Raw genomic sequence first — 16,127 nt, 5'->3', positions numbered from 1 at the left:
ATTATTTTTATCTCATTCTCTAGCATTAATATAATCAGGAAATAATGAAAATTTAGCATCATTTTCTAATCTTTATACTTCTTATTATTCTATTTGCTTTAATATGTTCATTCTGTATGTGCTTCACTGATGCAGAAAACCATCTCAGGAACAATAAAGAAATGTATAAAATACTTTAAAAATAATATACATTATATATTATAATATATGTATTATATATATTTAATAACTGTACGTATAAACATTCATTGAATATTAATATATGCCACAGGCACCCTGAAGTGTTTTTGCTTTACTTTATTTGAAGCATTGAACTCTGAGTTCAGAGGCCATTCTCCTTTTCAGAGAGAAAGATAGACTCCCGGCATTCACAAGGGTTATATCCTAAGATACCTGCAAATTTCCAAATCTGCAAACAATTCTATTATTTTCCTTAAGAAAAGCACATGCAACAACAATGAGACATCAAAACTGTAGTACCAAGATGGGGACACAGGGCATTCAACTATGTATTTCAACAAAAATGACAAATGATTGTGTTCCATGACACAAATCAGCAAACAGTAGGAACAGTGGTTGTCAGATCCAAGGATTTCCTCCATATTAGAATCTTCTTGCAATGTGACAGAACAAGGCATGAGGTTATTTCTAAAGTAGGTCCACTGCTTTAGGCTTAAGAGGGAATTTATTCTTGTGAATGAGCATCCCAAGTAACTAATCACATCCACATTCCCCAGTAACATTGTTCCCAGCAAGCAGCCTGGGGGCGGCATTTAATTGATACTCTAGTGTATTGGGTTTTCCAGGTGGCTCAGATGGTAAAGAATCTGCCTGCAATGCAGGAGACCTGGGTTCAATCCCTGATTTGGGAAGATCCCTGAAGAAGAGCATGGCAACCCACTCCAGTATTCTCGCCTGGAGAATTCCATAGACAGAGGAGCCTGGTGGGCTGCAGTCCATGAGTTCGCAGAGAGTCAAACACAACTGACCAACTAACACTAGTGTATTATTATAAAGTGGAAAAGAAGCAAAACACTAAATAGACTCACTTTGTAAAACTTCTCAGAGTAAAACTTTTGACTCGATGCCAAACATCCAGATGAAAACTGACGAAAAACAAAGACAACTCTCCATATGTCTTCCTTTAGTAAATATATAGGGATCACTCTTCTTATTCTTTCTTTTTAGGGTAATAACTCAAGCAGCATAAGAAAACAAGGACCAGAGGACATATTAGGGTTACTAAAGGGCATGCTAACCTCATACAGGAAAACAGAACACATTACAGTGAATGACCAGGACAGCATGAGGTGATCACCAAACCCCCAAATTACTCACCTGTCTCTGCATCTGTGATTCCAGCCATTTAACTCGTAAAACCTGTATTTCCTCCTCCTGCAAACAGATTGGACTTTCCAGCCTCTTGAATTTGAGCCAGTGGGACATGAGCAGACACCATTCATGCAGAAGTTTGGAATGGCTTGTGTATTTAGTTAGAAGACTTACCCATTGCAGTCATGCTGCACCATGAGAGAAGCCACCTGGGTAGCCCACTGATCCAGGGAAGATGAGAACCTTGTGGAGTAAATCCAGCCCCAACTTAAAGCCACACCCAGCCTCAATCAACCTCAATATGCCAGCAAATTTGGAAAACTCAGCAGTGGCCACAGGACTGGAAAAGGTCATTTTTCATTCCAATCCCAAAGAAAGGCAATGCCAAAGAATGCTCAAACTACTGCACAATTGCACTCATCTCACACGCTAGTAAAGTAATGCTCAAAATTCTCCAAGCCAGGCTTCAACAATACGTGAACTGTGAACTTCCAGATGCTCAAGCTGATTTTAGAAAAGACACAGGAACCAGAGATCAAATTGCTAACATCCACTGGATCATCAAAAAAGCAAGAGAGTTCCAGAAAAACATCTATTTCTGCTTTATTGACTATGCCAAAGCCTTTGACTGTGTGGATCACCACAAACTGTGGATAATTCTTCAAGAGATGGGAATACCAGACCACCTGACCTGCCTCTTGAGAAATCTGTATGCAGGTCAGGAAGCAACTGACCAGGTTAGAACTGGACATGGAACAACAGACTGGTTCCAAATAGGAAAAGGAGTACATCAAGGCTGTATACTGTCACCCTGCTTATTTAACTTATATACAGAGTACATCATGAGAAACTCTGGGCTGGAAGAAGCACAAGCTGGAATCAAGATTGCCGGGAGAAATATCAATAACCTCAGATGTGCAGATGACACCACCCTTATGGCAGAAAGTGAAGAGGAACTAAAAAGCCTCTTGATGAAAGTGAAAGAGGAGAGTGAAAAAGTTGGCTTAAAGCTCAACATTCAGAAAACTAAGATCATGGCATCTGGTCCCGTCACTTCATGGCAAATAGATGGAGAAACAGTGTCAGACTTTATTTTTTGTGGCTCCAAAATCACTGCAGATGGTGATTGCAGCCATGAAATTAAAAGACGCTTACTTCTTGGAAGAAAAGTTATGACCAACCTAGACAGCATATTAAAAAGCAGAGACATTACTTTGCCAACAAAGGTCCATCTAGTCAAGGCTATGGTTTTTCTAGTAGTCATGTATGGATGTGAGAGTTGGACTATAAAGAAAGCTGAGGGCCGAAGAATTGGTTCTTTTGAACTGTGGTGTTGGAGAAGACTGTTGAGAGTCCCTTGGACTGCAGGGAGATCCAACCAGTTCATCCTAAAGGAAATCAGTACTGAATATTCATTGGAAGGACTCATGTTGAAGCTGAAACTTCAATACTTTGGCCACCTGATGAGAAGAGCTGACTCCTTTGGAAAAACCCTGATGCTGGGAGGGATTGGGGGCAAGAGGAGAAGGGAACGACAGAGGATGAGATGGTTGGATGGCATCACCGACTCAATGGACATGAATTTGAGTAAACTCTGGGAGTTGGTGATGGACAGGGAGGCCTAGCATGCTGCAGTCCATGGGTCGCAAAGAGTCAGACATGACTGACCGACTGAACTGAAAGCCTCAATCAACCAGTTTTCAGCCAACTCAAAGAAGTGTGAGAGAGAGTAACTGTGTCTTAAGCCACTAAGTTCATTACACAGAATTATTGGGTGGAAAGAGCTGATCCTTACCATGAACCCAAAATAGACTGAGCATGAGTAGATGTCTATAACACAATGTTTCATGTAGACCTCATTATGTTCATAGTGATGTTATTGGCTAGGAATACCTGATGCACACAGCTAGGGACCCCAGAGATCTTTCTCCAACAAGAGCCAGTGCTTTAACTGGACTGACCCCTGTGGTTCTTATTACAACTGCAAGATGCACCTCAGCAACAACCATAAAGGAACTTGGAGAAACAAGGTTTATAACTCACTGAGGATACATGGCGAGGTCTTGGGGAAAGAGAGAAGGAGGATCTTGGACTCTGCCTTTATTGGGCTGAGAGTGGCATGCCTAGGGTGTTGTGGGTTTACTCTTTATTGAAGAATTTAAAACAGAAGAGCAGAAATTAAGGTGCAGGAAGGGAAAATGCAGTCACTCAAGCAATCAATTATATAGGATATGTAAAAGGGAAACCTCATGGGTGGAGCAGCCTAGTTCCTTGTCTAGTTGTTTACGTAGGAGCTATGTCATACAGCTGGCAATATGTTTATTTGACATGCATGTCTTTGAAATGGATGCCTTGGTAATCAAAGGCTCAAGTTATGTCTGACTCTTTGCAACCCCACAGATTATAACCTGCCAGTATCCTCTGTCCATGGGCTTTTCGGGGCAAGAATAGTAGAGTGGGTTTCCATTTCCTTCTCCAGGGGATCTTCCCGACACAGGGATCAAACCTGCATCTCCTGCATTTCAGGAGTATTCTTTACCGCTGTGCCGCCTGGGAAGCCTAATAGGTGTAGTAAAAATGCTAAATTTGGGCCTGAGCCATTTTTAAAGACTCTCTAGGGCAGTGAGTCTCCATCATGGCTACACATCAGAATCACCTGGGAGCTTTCAAAATTCCTCATATCCAGGTCACATCCCAGGAATGTGTAAGTGGAGATGCAGGCGTCAGTATTTTTCAACCCCCCAGGTGACTGCAATAGACAGCTAAGTAAGTTTGTCAATCACTGGCTTTATAAGCTCAATGATGAGTTAATTTTATTTATTTATTTTTTTGGCCACACCATGTGACATGCAGGATCTTAGTTCCCCGACCAGGGATTGAACCCGTGCCCCTTTCAGGAGAAGTGAGGAGTCTTAACTACTAGACCACAAGGTAAGTACCCTCAATGATGAGTTAAGAGCCTGGACATTCTGTGATACATATTCGGTCTTAAACACGACTGCACTTTTGCTGTTGTGAAAAAGCCCTTAGCAACACAGCAGTCCTCAGCACCCCTGTCATGGTGGAAGGGGCATCAGCTGTGCCTCTTTAAGTAATTCAGACTCAAATTCAGACCATTTCCCTCAGGAGATTACTTGGATAAAGATGCTTGAACACATGTTTCCATTATCACCTAAGAGCCAGACTAATTCTGTACCACTTTAAATTCTTTTCCTGGTTAGCATTCATCCTAGCCAAGCAGAAGTAGTGGTCTGCATTTCATATGAAGTATGTCAAACAAGGTCACAATGTCAAAGCCAGATTAAAAACGAGATGCAGGTTCAGAGTCAGAGCATGTGCACTTAAACGTATGGCCTCTCCTGTTAGGGTGCTTCCATCTGCTGAGTCATCTAAAGCCGCCTCTTCTTTGACCATTTTGGGTATCCAATCTTTCTGCAAACAATTCTGGCTTCTGTGCTGCCCCCAGAAGCTTGGCATCACAGGCAGGAGTGGATTCTGCAGGGCCCCTGAACTTCCTTCTGCTTATGCCAGTCACTAGTGGAGGAAAGAAAAGGGAAACCAATGAACTCAGTTCTTTAGCATTCTCAGTATCACCACCAATCAAATATATATATTTGTGAAGGACTACAGAGACAAGAGGACCTGAAAGCTGGATTGGGAGATGACTGCTTTCTAAATCCTCTTGATTTTATGGCAGTAGAAAATTGTTATCTGGTCAAGGGCTAGATGCCCGATGCACAGAGAAGCCAATACTACAGCATTGGCTTTTGAGGAAAGAGAAAGCTTTATCGCAAGGTCAGACAGCAAGGACACAGGAAGTCCAGCTCAGATCTGTCTCCCAGATCTGGGATTTAGTCAAATGTTTCTGAGTTAGGGGAGGGGGGCTGGTATGTGGAAGCCCTGGCAAGCAGGCTGCCATTGGAGGGCTTTAGAACTTGGGGCTTTAGGGAATGGTATGGTAAAGGAGCGTCAGCACTGGATCTTCCTGGACAGCGGACCCTTCGCTTCTGAGAGGGTTCCACTTTTCTGGATCTAGTCATGTCCTAGCCCTTTGGCTCTGTTTGGGGTGAAACAATGGTTCTGGGTGTTGTTTGAGGTCAAGATTTTCTTCTCTGCACTGCTGTATGACATGCAGTTTTGATCTATTATCTCTGGAAAACAATTCAGTGTCTTACAATAGGGCCAGCGTGGGGCTGGTTCCATGGTTACATAAATAAGCTTCTGGATCATTTTTGGGGAGAGGCTGTTTAGTGCAATGCTTAAAAGCATGGACTGCAGATCCAGGCCTTTGAATCCATTTCCTCATCTGTCCAATGAAGGTACTTAATTATATTTAATTTTTGATGTAGGTTTACATGAGTAATAGATGAAAAGTATTTAGAACACTGTCTGCACATAGTAAGTTATAGAACTGTGCTCTTTTATTCATGCAATCATTTATTAATTTTTTTTTTTTTTTTTGGCTAGAGGGTTCAGAAAGCCCTACTATGTGTCAGACACTATGTTGGGTTCTGGTATTGCAGTGGGAATAAGATAATATGATCCCTATAAATTTCAGGGAAAAAGAGAAAGACAGTCATGTAAAAGTTATAATCACTCTAATTATATCCCTTGGGGGCCAGAGAAGGAGCACCTGGGCAGTATTAAACCTCGGGTTATCAATGAGAACAAATTTCTCCTTGTCTTAGCATTTGCTTACACATCTGATAATGTACAATAGTTTACTCTCTCCAAAATGACTGTCCTCCTAAATCCTGGTCTAGGACAATGAAACAAAATAGATTTGTTCTCTTTAAATAGTATATGTGTCCAGCCATACCCTTTATCTGTTGGGCCTTGGGCAAATCACTAGCTTCTTTGTCTATATTTTCCACTCTAAGAAGGAAATAATACCACCTACTTTGCAAAGTTGTTGCAGGCTGATAAACATATGTAGAACACCTAGAGCTCCTTTTATATTTGCAGCTTCCATGAATCTGAAGTAACCATCCTGAGTTATTCCAAATGAAGCCCTAAGAAGTGTCCCTCCCCAGGCAGATGTAGAGAAAATGTTCTCTCCTGAGAAGTTCTCAGATCCAGTCCTGTATTTTGGAGGGATCTCTTTTCCTCCTCTATTCTTCTTTTGCTGTCTCTGATATTTTCTCACCTTATTCATACAGGGATCTCTAGATTAAGAAAGGCACAGTTTTATCTGTGCATAGCATGGAGCTTGATTCAACTCCCTATCTCCTAGGGTTTACAGGATGACTACAGCAATCTATTCTCCCCTCATTTACATCAATTCATTGTCATAGACTAATAAAAATTAAACTTTTTAAAGATAGTCAGGAATTGTTTCTTAAAGTGGACTTATATACAGATCATCATGACTGTTGGGATGTTTTACCCATACAGAAACATGAACATTTCTATCGTTCCTCCTATTTCTAAAGCTTGTTTTCCTTTGCCAGGCTCTTATCTAACCTATAATCCAAGGAAAAAGGAAGCTTGAGAGCAGCCAAGCTGAGCATCTATCACGGGGTTCCCATTGGTGTCAAATAGATTTGGAAAATTTAGGATCAAATACAAATGAACACTTTTTAAAAATCACTGTAGCACATTATCAAGTGAAAGGACAATCCATGGAAAGAGAAAGTATCTGCAAGTCGTATATCTGATAAGAGTCTAGGAGCTATAAAACAAACTTTTACAACCCAGAAATAAAAAGACAAATAACCCAATTTAAAAATGAGGAAAGAATTTGAATAAGCACTTCTCAGAAGAAGATATATAAATAGCCAATAAGCACATGAAAGAATGTTCAACATCATTAGCCTTCAGATCAGATCAGAGCAGTCACTCAGTCGTGTCCAACTCTTTGCGACCCCGTGAATCACAGCACGCCAGGCCTCCCTGTCCATCACCAACTCCCGGAGTTCACTGAGACTCACATCCATTGAGTCCGTGATGCCATCCAGCCATCTCATCCTCTGTCTTCCCCTTCTCCTCCTGCCCCCAATCCCTCCCAGCATCACAGTCTTTTCCAATGAGTCAACTCTTTTCATGAGGTGGCCACAGTACTGGAGTTTCAGCTTTAGCATCATTCGTTCCAAAGAAATCCCAGGGCTGATCTCCTTCAGAATGGACTGGTTGGATCTCCTTGCAGTCCAAGGGACTCTCAAGAGTCTTCTCCAACACCACAGTTCAAAAGCATCAATTCTTCAGCACTCAGCCTTCTTCACAGTCCAACTCTCACATCCATACATGACCACAGGAAAAACCATAGCCTTGACTAGACGAACCTTTGTTGGCAAAGTAATGTCTCTGCTTTTGAATATGCTATCTAGGTTGGTCATAACTTTCCTTCCAAGGAGTAAGCGTCTTTTAGTTTCATGGCTGCAGTCACCATCTGTAGTGATTTTGGAGCCCAGAAAAATAAAGTCTGACACATTAGCCTTCAGGGAAATGCAAATCAAAGCCACACTGAGATTCAACTTTACAGCTATCAGGATGAATTGAAGAAAACAAGTGTTGTTGAGAATGTTGAGAAATTGGAACCCTCAAACACTGTTGGTGGGACCAAAAAGTGGTACAGCTGCTATGGAGAACAGTTTGACAGTTCCTCAGAAAGATAAGCATAATTACTATATCACCCCAAAATTCCACTTTTACACATACACCCAACAGAATTAGAACGTATGTTTACACACAAAAATGTACACAAACATACATATCAATATTATTCATAATAGACAAAAATGGAAGCAACTGAAATTATGAATGGGTAAATAGAATGTGATATATCCATAAGTAAAATACTACTCACCCATTAAGAAGGAATGTACCAATGTATGTACCGATACATACCACAAAATAGGTAAATTTTGAAAACATAATGCTAAGTGAAAAAAGTCACCCATACAAAAATCACATATGATTCTTTTACATGAAATTTCCAGAATAGACATATCTGTGGAAATGGAAAGCAGGTTAGTAGTTGCCAGAAACTAGGAGGAAAGGGTGAATTGGAAGGAATTGATAAAGCATACAGTTTCTTTTTGGGATGATGAAAATATTCTGGAATTAGATAGTGGTGATGATTCCCATCACTTCAAGGGATATAAATGGGGAAACAGTGTCAGACTTTATTTTTTGGGGCTCCAAAATCACTGCAGATGGTGATGACAGTCATGAAATTAAAAGACACTTACTCCTTGGAAGGAAAGCTATGACCAACCTAGATAGCATATTCAAAAGTAGAGACATTACTTTGCCCACAAAGGTCCGTCTAGTCAAGGCTATGGTTTTTCCAGTGGTCATGTATGGATGCGAGAGTTGGACTGCGAAGAAAGCTGAGGGCTGAAGAATTGATGCTTTTGAACTGTGGTGTTGGAGAAGACTCTTGAGAGTCCCTTGGACTGCAAGGAGATCCAAGCAGTCCATTCTGAAGGAGATCAGTCCTGGGTGTTCTGATGCATCATTCTGGAAGGAATGATGCTAAAGCTGAAACTCCAATACTTTGGCCACCTCATGCGAAGAGTTGACTCATTGGAAAAGACTGTGATGCTGGGAGGGATTGGGGGCAGGAGGAGAAGGGGACGGCAGAGGATGAGATGGCTAGATGGCATCACCGACTCGATGGACATGAGTTTGAGTGAACTCTGGGAGTTGGTGATGAATAGGGAGGCCTGGCATGCTGTGATTCATGGGGTCACAAAGAGTCAGACACGACTGAGCGACTGAACTGAACTGAAGATTATACAACATAGTGAATATTTTAAAAACCACTGAATTGTATACTTTAAGGTAGTCATTTTATGGTATGTGAATTATATCTCAATTTTTTAAAAACTATAGGACTTTTCTAAGGGTTTCTTTGGCTAATTTTAATTCTAAAATTTGTATATAACTGCAAAGTTGTATACAATAACTAATAATAATTAAAGTGATTTTGAAAAAAAGACAGGGGCTTCCCTGGTGGCTCAGATGGTAAAAAGAATTTGCCTGCAATGTAGGAGACCCAGATTCGATCCCTGGGTTGGGAAGATCCCCTGGAGAAGGAAATGGCAACCCACTCCAGTATTCTTGCCTGGAGAATTCCATGGACAGAGGAGCCTGGTGGGCTACAGTTCATAGGGTCACAAATTGTTGGACACGACTGAGTGACTAATACTTTCACTTGAAAAAGAAGCTGGAGGCATCACATTCCTTGATTTAAAGCTACACTGAGAAACTATAGTAATCAAAACAGTAGGATAGTGGCATAAGAAACAGATGCACAAACTAAAGGAAATAGAACAGACAGTCCAGGAATGAACCCAGGCACATATGGCCAATGAATTTTTGACAAAGGAGTCAAGAATATACACATGGAAAGGGCAGTCTCTTCAATAAATGGTGTTGGAAAATTGAACAGCCACAAATAAAAGAATAAAACTGGATCACTATCTTGCATCATACACAAAAATTAACTCAAAATGATTAAAGATTTGAATGTAAGACCTAAAAACACAAAACTCCTAGAAGAAAACATTAAGAATAAGATCCTTGACATTGGTCTTGGCTATGATGTTTTGGATTTGATACCGAAAGCAAAGGTGTCAAAAGCAAAAGTATACAAGTGGGGCTACAGCAAATTAAAAAGCTTTTGCACAACAAAGGAAACCGTCAACAAAATGAAAAGGTAACCTATGAATGGGAGAAAGTATTTGTTAACCATATACCCCATAAGGGGTTAATATCCAAAATACACAAGGAATTTGTACAACTCAATAGCAAAGCAAACAAATAAAAAAAAAAAACACCCAATTTTAAAATGGATAAAGGACCTAAATAGATATTTTTCCAAAGAAGACATTCAAATAGCCAACAGGTACATGAAAAGGTGCCCAACATCATTTACAATGCAAATTGTAAAAAATGTAAATTAAAATGACAAGGAGATATTATCTCAAATGATATCAAAAAGATAAAAGATAACAAGTATTGGCAAGGATGTGGAGAAAAAAGAACAACTTTGCACTGTTTGTGGGAGTGCAAATTGGAAAAGCCAATATGGAAAACAGTGTGGAGAAAACAGAACTACCATAGGACCTAATAAGCCCCACTTCTGGGTATATATTCAAAGAAAATGAAAATGGGATATTGAAGAGATATCTGTACCCCTTTGTTTATTGCAGAATTAATCACAATAGTCAAGGCATAGTGTCCATCAATAGGAGTAAGTGTAAGTGTAATGTAAGTGTCCATCAACAGAAGAATGGATAAAGAAGACGTGGCATAGCTATCCAACAGAATATCCTTCAACAATGAGAAAAGACATCATGCCATTTGAGAGAACATGGATGGACCTTAGGGACAGTATGCTGACCGAAATTTCATATACAGAAAGACGAGTGTGAATAATCTCACTTTTGTGTGGAATCTAAAATAGTCAAAAATAGAAACGGAGACCAGAATGGTGTGACCAAGTGTTGGTGGTGGGAGGAAAGGGGAAATGTTGGTTGATGAGTACAAACTTCCAGCAATAAGATGAATAATTTCTGGAAGTCTAATGTACAGCATAGTGACTATAGTTAATACTACTGCACTGTATACTTGAAAGTTGTAAGGCAGTAAATCTTAAATGCTTATTATGTGATATGATATGCAAACGTTAACTATGATGGTAATCATTTTGCAATATATAAGTGCATCAAATCAACACATTGTACACCTTAAACTTACACAATGTTGTATGTTAATTATATCTCAATAGAGCTGGAGGGGACAAAGGAAAATAACACGTGTTGGTGAGAAATTGAAACCCTTATACATTGCTATTGGGAATGCTAACTGTTCAGCTGATGTGGAAGTTGAGCAGTTCCTCAGAAGGTTAAACACAGAACTATCATATGACCCAGCAATTCCACTCCTAGGTATATTCCTGAAAGAAGTGAAAGCATGTTCATATAAAAACTTGTGCATAAATGTTCACAGCAGCATTATTCATAATAGCCCCAAAGTAGAAACAGTTAAATGCCCATGAAGTGATAATAGATAAACAAAATGTGGTAAGTCCATACAATGAAATGTTATTCAGCCATTAAGAGGAATGCAGTATTGTTAGATACTACAACATGGGTTAACCTGAAAAATAGGCTCAGTCAAGGATTATGATACCATTTATATAAAATGTCCAGAACAGGTAAATCTAAAGAGATAGAAAGTAGGTAACAGTTGCTGGGGATGGAGGGAAGGAGGGAATCTGGACTAACTGATAGGAGTTATGGGATTTCTTTTAGGGGGGATGACTGAAATCTTCTGAAATTAGATAGTAGTGATGGTTACACAGAGTTTCCCAGGTGGCTCAGTGGGTAAAGAATCCACCTGCAATGCAGGAGCCACAGGAGACACGAGTTTGATCCCTGGGTGGGGAAGATCCCCTGGAGAAGGAAATGGCAACCCAACCAAGTATTCTCGCCTGGGAAATCCCATGGACAGAGGAGCCTGGAGGGCTACAGTCCATGAGGTTGCAAAGAATTGGACACGACTGAGCACAACACTTGTGTGTAGTCTTCTTAAACTCACTGTTTATTTTTTCCTCTAAAATAGCTGAATACTCTTATCTCTATATTATAAACTTGAAATTTTTAATGTGTATGAGTATGTGGGTTTGAGAATGTGTGTCCCGGGAGATAAGAGAAAGTTCAAAAGAAAGAAAAAGCATATTGTTAAGAATATTTGCCCTAAATTTCAGTTGGTAGAATTATTGTTCCTTTGAGCCCCAGAATATGTTTATAAAAATTAAATTAAATTAAACAATAAAATGGTGACTTTATAGTATGTGAATTCTATCTCATTTTTTAAAAAACTGTAAGATCTCTCTCAGGTTTTCTTTTTGGCTAATATGCAGTATTAATTTCCAAGACACAAATACAGAATTTCCATCTTATTTAACAGTGGAAACTGTTTTTCACAGAGTTACTCTATGTGAAATATTGCTCTAATGAATTGACTTGAAGTAAATATGAACGTAAGAGTATCCAGCACTCTGAGTGCGTGGTTGGCTTAACTATTTCACCATGGTTGATTCTAGGTCGTTACCATGTCCCCAGCTCACTTTGGCTCCACTGACAGAATCATGTCTCATTATATGTTAAGCTTTTATTGCCCTGCATCTAATTGCTCCTAGTGTGAGGAATGGGACTTCAAAAAACTCTCTTAAAAATGAGATAATATTCTGGAAAGTGAGCACAAGGTAACCAAGATGACTGATTTAATGACAGGTGAAGCTTAAAATACGTACAAGGTTCATAACACAGCAAAGGCTCTAACGCACAAAGCATGACATTTTCAGTCTATTAAGTCATTCCAGCAAGATTAGTCTTTGGGTTAGGTGTATTACTCTGGAGACTATTTTCACAATGTCATGGGGACACTTATGCCAAAATATTTTCTCGGAAATGATACACATGGGTGCCTATACCACAGTAGCCAAAATGGCCCTAAGAAAAACCTGATGTGTTTTAAATCATACATATAAAAAAAGTAATCTGACTCATGCTTCCTTTTTGTCTAAATGATAAAATAAATAAATCTGCTGAGATTAAGGAAACAGCCTGAAACCAACAGACTTTCTTGCATTTTCAATATCTATGATAACTTTGCACAATACACCATAAAACATTGAATGACAGAATGAACAAAGAGTTGAAGGGGAAGAAAAGGAGCAGGAGGAGGGTGATGAAGGGAGGGAAGGGAGAGGGGAAGAGGAAGCAGCAGCAGCAACAGAATCAATGAAGTATTTTCTTCAGGGACTCTATTGGGAGCAAAGGTATATGAAAAACACAGATATTTATGGACAAATGTCACTTCTAATTGTGCATGACTAATTAGTTTTCTACTTGCAAATAGCTATACTGATTTTCTTTTTTTGCATGTTTAGATGCTAAACATATTTTATACCAGAAAAAAAGATTTTATTTTTTTCGTGGTATGGAAAGCAAAGCCAGATATCATGTGAACCAGATGTATTCTTTTGGATGGAGTACAAGAAAACCTGTGAAGATTAACAGTAAATCTTTTTCTGTGCTCATAAACTGCTGAAAAAAATTGGCATAAAATGTGTTGCTGCTAAATAAGTTATGTATGCATATCTTACTGGCTACAAATGAGTGAATGACCAAGGTAGTGTTTGCTCTTTAGAAGGAGAGGCTTAAGCAGAGCCAAGGGTGCGTTTCACATCCCACAGCATGCCTTCCATCTCCCTTATTATGCAAATTACTCCCTGATAGAAACCTAGCTGCTTCAGGTGGAACTTTCACCCTTACAGGACATTCTCTGGTCAAGCCTTACATGACCTCTGTCACAATGACTCTCTAAGTGCACATTCAGAAAATAATCTTATATAGTAAGCACATGTTTAAATGTTTTGAACTATGTTATCTTTGTTATTAATGGTCAACCTTTTACATCTCTATTTCTTGCTTCTGCAACTAGACTGTAATTTCCCTGAGATCAGCGTTTGTATTTTATGTGCCTCTCTACAGGTGCACAGATTCAAGGAATATGTGTTCACTAGACAATGGCACCCCACTCCAGTACTCTTGCCTGGAAAATCCCATGGACAGAGGAGCCTGGTAGGCTATAGTCCATGGGGTTGCTAAGAGTCGGACACGACTGAGCGACTTCACTTTGACTTTTCACTTTCACGCACTGGAGAAGGAAATGGCAACCCACTCCAGTGTTCTTGCCTGGAGAATCCAGGGGACGGGGGAGCCTGGTGGGCTGCCGTCTATGGGGTTGCACAGAGTAGGACACAATTGAAGCGACTTAGCAGCAGCAGCAGCAAACTAAAAAATATCCTTCAATTTAGGAGAATTTTTCTCCCAGAAAAAATTACTGTGAAAGTGTTGGATGACTTCATTACTTATTTATCAATTATTCATATAATGGCACCTATATAACAGGTGCCAGCCACTAGTGTGTGGAATACTGATAGAATCTTTGTAGCAACGTAATTCCAATAAATTCTATTACTGTCTTTTCCATTTTAGGGAAGAGGAAACTGAGGCACACAGAACATTACTGCTGACAGGTAAAAAATAGCAGATGCAGAAACCAGACCCAGGCAGTCTGGCTCTAGAATCTGTGCTCATTTCAGCCACTATACTCTGCTGCCTTGAATGGCCGTTCTCTGTTGACTGTTTTCTTTCCACTTCATAGCAGTTTTGGTTACTGTCAGTAACATATCATGCATATTCTTTTCTAGAATATTGATTGTGAGGTGTCTTGGACTAGGTAGCTTCTTTCACATTCAGTATGGAATGCATTTGCAAAAGCATTCCAAATACTATCTTGCCACCTCTCTTACCAACTTCTTGCTAATAATTGCCACTGTGTCTTTGATGTGCCCCACTATTACAGTATAACTTAAAACAGTGTCATCCTGTTCTTTTTTAAAATTATTGTTTAGCCATTGAGAATCAACATTTCTATTCTGGTTTCTTCTCTTCTAATCTATTCTGGCTATGTGTACAGTGTTGGTACCTTTTAATGAAAAATAGAATACCAAGAACTTCTATCTTGGCATCACTTTCAGGCCCCATAAAAACAGATCTGCCAAAGACTCTTCTGGTGCTTCCTTATAGCTGAGACGGGAAGTCATCATAGTATCCTCAATCTGCTCCCAGAAACTACTCAGCAGATCCAGCCAAGCTGTCCTGAAAGAGGAGTTCACCCTGAGAACCTGCATTTGTTAAAAGCAGTCTTTTAAAGTCTCCTTTATGCTAATAAAGAAAGGTCTATTGTAAAGACATCTGCGCTTGAAGCAAAGCGACGGTATTCTATGTGAATATTGCCATCCCATTCTCCTCGCCGTCCACCAGCTACAGGATGCCTTTCTCTAAGTGCCAGAGCATCCGTATTAATATAATGCGAGTAGATCTGATGTGAGCCAGGGAAGAAAGGGGCCAGGGGATGAGAGAGCTTTTGTGGAGGAAACCTTTTAGTGTGTGCCCCCTGTGGAGGGTGGAAGAGAGAAATGATCAAAGGGCTCACAAGAGGCCAAGTCTCCCCTAAGAGGACAGATAAAGGACAAAGGTTGTTGTATTAAAATATCTAAGGAACTCTCGAGGCAGTATGGAGAAACAGGACACTAGCACAATGCTTCATTTATGCCAGCCAGCCTACTTTGTTCAGCAGTGTTACATATGCATTTAGAGCCAAGCAGTCATCCAGGCCATCATCCCGTAAGTCTATGTGGAAGAATCTCAGAATGCCTGTGACCCTCTAGGCCATGCAAGCCCTGTGTTGGGTGGCAGTTTAACCAGACTTATCTTAAATAAAGGCTGGTGTAACACTATTCAGAAAGCTCATGTTGCTTAAAACTGCTAACAGCAATTTATCTCCTTAACTTCAAACCTCTGTCCTCTACGTTGCAAGCCCATGGCATAAAGTTGAGAAGAGACATGTTAATGTTAGGGGAAGCACACTGATTGAAACCGCCCACCCTGGCCAGGCACCACAGTAACCATTTGCATGAGTTGTTTTATGACAGGAGATCCTGATAAGGAATATGGAACTAAGCCACCACCAACCAGAAGAGTTTGGGAAAGGTCGAAAGAAGACACCGCGTGCCCGTCCACTTCCCAGAATCCCTCTCACTAGCATCCATCTTGGCTGAGCCATGCATGCGCCACCAGGAAAGAATGAATTATTGGTCAAAGACCATCTGGACACTAATCCCATCACCATAAAACCCGAGACTGCGAGCCACGCAGCAGAGCAGTTTTCCTGGGTTCCCTTACCCTACTGCTCTCCATCTGGGTGCCCTT

The 16,127-nt window shown here is 40.2% G+C and overlaps 1 long non-coding RNA gene across 1 annotated transcript; it reads left to right on the top strand.

The window, feature by feature from the left end:
• Positions 1-4,176: 4,176 nt before the first annotated feature.
• LOC147378326 (uncharacterized) lies at positions 4,177-15,157 on the top strand. The gene is made up of 3 exons (XR_015151887.1): positions 4,177-4,263; positions 14,349-14,389; positions 14,894-15,157. It is a non-coding gene; the product is annotated as an uncharacterized LOC147378326 (long non-coding RNA).
• Positions 15,158-16,127: the final 970 nt, after the last annotated feature.

The sequence above is a fragment of the Bos grunniens genome, chromosome 2, assembly GCF_055505025.1.
Source record: "Bos grunniens cultivar Pamir isolate PY7600 chromosome 2, Bosgru_T2T1.0, whole genome shotgun sequence".
Lineage (NCBI taxonomy): Eukaryota > Metazoa > Chordata > Mammalia > Artiodactyla > Bovidae > Bos > Bos grunniens.
This window is presented reverse-complemented; position numbering and strand designations above follow the sequence as displayed.